We start from the raw sequence: 4,227 nt of genomic DNA, 5'->3' as shown, positions 1-4,227 counted from the left end.
GTCACCAATTTACAGCAGAAAGTTTACAAGAGCTGAAAATTGGTGACAACTCTTTAATTGGTGACAACTCTTTTCTCTTGCCAGCTAAAAAGCAAATCTTCTTGCAGATGTTAAATAATCATGGCAAAGTTTTTTCATTTCAGCCACATGAAATTGGCTGTGTGGATCCAAGTGTTGTGGCACCAATGGTGATTTTTACAGTCCCGCACGTTCCTTGGAATCTTAAACCAATTTCGGTACCAAGGGCTCATTTGCCTAAGTTATTGGAGCTTCTAAATGAAAAGATAAAAATGCGAATATTGGAGCCATCTTCAGCTCCATATTCCAACCGATGGTTTACCGTGCCTAAGAAGAATGGATCTTGCAATTCATTCAAGATTTACAGCCTGTCAATAAAGTCACTATTAGAAATGTTGGTTTGGGGCCAATTGTTGATGAATTTGCTGAAGCTTTTGCAAGTACAGCAATTTATTCCATGGGAGTTTTATATTCAAGCTATGACCAATTTCAGCTTGCTTTGGAGAGCCGAGACATTACCACAATGAAGACGCCTCTTGGTTTAGTTCGCATGTGTACTCTACCTCAAGGAGCTATGAATTCAGTAGCTCACATGATGAATGCCATGCATAAAGTGTTGAGAGATTATATTCCCCAATTAACTCTTCCTTTCCTTGATGATGTACCAATCAAAGGATGTGAAGCTCATGAGAAGAATGAAGAACTCAATGAACTTGGATGTCGCAAGTTTGTTTCTGATCATATTAATGATTGTGCTCAAATCTTGTCTAAATTAGAAGAAGTCCATCTTACTCTTTCAGGTGCTAAATCAGTTTTTGGAGTCGAAGAAGTTCTTGTGGTAGGGCATATGTGTGGTCCATATGGCCGAAAGCCTTCTCCAACCAAGATTGATGCTATCAACAAAATGTGAGAAATATGCTCAAATGTTTCGGAGGTGAGAAGATTTCTTGGTGTATGTGTCTTCTACCTTATTTGGATCCCACATTTTGCTCATGTTGCTGAAAATCTTTATCAACTGCTAAGAAAAGGCCAAAGGTTTATATGGGAAAAAGAACATACTCAAGCTATTCGAAAATTGAAGAAATTGCTGAATCCAGTCCCCCACCTTAAAGAGGTCTAATTACTGTAATGGATAGCCTATTATACTCATAGTGGACACAAGTCCTATTGGAATAGGATGGGCAGTTGGTCAAGACGACCTTGAAGGCAATAGATATGCAATTCGCTTTGGAACGAAGGTTCTTAATGAAAGACAAAGAAGGTATGCTCAAATTAAAAGAGAACTTTGGGGAGTAGTAAATGCATTGAAATGTGACCAGGAGTACTTCATGGGTGCACGTGTAATAGTTGAAACAGATTGCCTTCCACTCTTGGGCATGATTGCCAACTATTCCACTCCCGACATAGCTATGATAAGATGGATAGCCTATATTAAATCCTTAAATCCTAATTTGAAACATATTGCAGGAAGAGATAATCCAGTTGCTGACATGCTTTCGCGTGCCAGATATAAGGATGAAAAAGAGATGATGGATGAGGAAGAATCAGAGTCTATATTTGCTAAAAATGATGCTGTAAATGCAGGTTCGAATTTGAAAACAGCAAGTACAGCTGTACCTAAGGATGGCTCAGCTGTCAAAAATGCAGGTACAACATTAATTACAACAAGTACAACAGGTTCAGCTGCTAAAATAAATTTTACATCAGCAAAGAAGGAAGAAACATCCAAAGAAGGACAATGGGTAGCTGAAAGACAACATGCTCAATTTTTTGTTATGGTTTGTTCACACTTTAAAGAAGAATATTATGCAGATGATTGGCTAAAAATTGGCTAATTTTTTAGCACTATGACAAAGAAGGAAGATTAGACTAATGAAGAGTTCAAGAGAATCAAGGGAAAAGCTTATGGCTTTTTTCTTAAAGATGGCTACCTTTGGAGGCGTGCAAAAAAGAAAGCAAGGGCGCATGTTCGTGTCTTAGGAGACAAAAAGACTCAAAGACAGGTCATGCAAGAATTTCATAAAAACCTATTGGCTGGTCATAGAGGCATATGGGGCACTTTTGCCAAAATAAAATAGAAATTTTGGTGGCAAAACATGTATAAAGACATTGAGCATTTGTTGAGTCTTGTCATGATTATCAAATGTACTCTATGGTTAAGCATAGAGATGGGCTTCAGCCTACCTTTCCCTTATCCATTCACTATAGATGGGTTATTGATTTAGTAACCATGCCTACAGGAATTTGGAACATGAGATATCTAGTACTTGCTAGAGAATATCTCACAAATCAAGTGGAAGGAAAAGCCTTAACAACAAAGTCTACTCAAGCCATTTGTAGATTTTTACTTGAAGAAGTATTTTGCAAGTATGGCTATGTTGCCAAAGTAACTACTGATAGAGGAGAATTGGATGCTGATGAGGCTCGCCATTTCTTTGCTCAATTGGGAATCAAGCTATCTCTTACATCAGCCTACAACCCTGAAGGCAATGGTAAGAGCGAAAGAGATCATCAACCAATTCTTAAAGCTTTGGCAAAATCTTGCAAAGAAAAGATGAGGGAATGGCCTAGAATGCTACCATTCGCATTATGGGCTGATAGAACTACCCATAGTGCAGTAACAGGTTATATGCCAGCTGAACTAATATATGGACAACCACCTATTATGCCTATTGAGGAGTCCATTGTAACATGGAGTATCTTGCCTTGGGATGAAGGCATGAATAGAGAAGAGTTGCTGACTTTGCGCATAAGGCAACTTGAAAGAAGGCCAGAAGATGTCAAGACAACCATTGAAACGCTGAAAACAGCAAGATTAAAGAATAAGAAGAGGCTTGACAAGCATCATCGACTCCGTCCAAGAGCTATTCAAGAGAATGATTGGGTACTTGTCTATGATAGCAGCTTGGACAATCAATATAGTGCTCATAGAAAGCTGGCCAAGCGATGGTTTGGACCATATGTAGTAAAAGTAGTACATGATAATGCTACTTATTCTTTGGCTGAAATGGATGGAACCATGGTAAAAGTACCAATAGCCGAGAAACATATCAAGCTCTTCAAATGGAGAGAATCTTCAACTTATGAGCTTGATGACTTGGATATGAGCCATCTACTTGAAGACAAGCAAGAAGGAGAAGACTTAGAGGATGAAGATGAATATATGTTAGTAGAAGACCCTCCTTAAACCTGTAATCTTGTGAAATGGCACATGCCGAAGGATGTGCAGGTTAGAAGGGGGTGAATGTCAAAGAATTTATTGTTCATAATATAAATCATGAGATTCTTATAAACACAGAAGAACTTTCAATAGTGGACTTGTCTACTATAGAACGAGATTATGTATACTAGCAAGCCAGTCACTTAAGCAGGAAATACTTTGGGAAGCTCATGACTCCCCTTTTTCAGGACATCCTGGCTATGCCAAGACCCTCAATGCAGTCAGAAAGAGCTATTATTGGGAGAGGCTTAAAGGTGATGTTCTCAAATATGTCATAGAGTGTTTGTCTTGTCAACGCATTAAGGCCGAACATGTCAAAATGCCAGGGAAGTTGCAACCACTTGACATTCCCCAAATGAAATGGGAATTCATCAGTATGGACTTTGTTGTTGGCCTACCCCAAGTTCACGGAGGATACAACTCCATTATGGTTGTGGTGGATATGCTAACCAAGGTTGCGCATCTTATCCCTATTAAGACAAACTATAAAGCCTCAGACATTGCGAGGTTGTTCATCAAGGAGATATTCAAACTGCATGGGTTACCCAGAAGAATCATTAGTGATCATGACTCTATCTTCACATCACACTTCTCGAAAGCTATCTTCGAAGCCATTGGGACTCAACTCTATTTCAGTACAGCTTACCATCCCCAAACTGATGGACAGACGGAAGCAAGTCAACCAAGTCATTGAGGATATGCTGAGGGCACACTGCTGTCGTGAACCCAAAAAGTGGATTCAATATACCATACCTAAGCATGTTATGGAGAATGCATCTCAAGAGGAGAAACAAGAAGGGAAGAAAAGGGGCAAGTAACCCGATTACAGGTTACAATTGGATCTTGATATTGTCACAAACCTTAAAAAGGTCTTGGAAGATCGCATACTTGGCAGTAGAGTGGAATTCACACTTGGAAAAGTTCTTGGAATCGCAAGGCATTAATTTCATGATGCAATCATTGATATGCTGAAACGAAAAAGAAAGTTT

Source organism: Lygodium microphyllum, chromosome 21 (assembly GCF_053477565.2).
Source record: "Lygodium microphyllum isolate KBCC chromosome 21, Lygodium_microphyllum_v1.1.10, whole genome shotgun sequence".
NCBI lineage: Eukaryota > Viridiplantae > Streptophyta > Polypodiopsida > Schizaeales > Lygodiaceae > Lygodium > Lygodium microphyllum.
Note: the sequence above shows the minus strand (reverse complement) of the source record.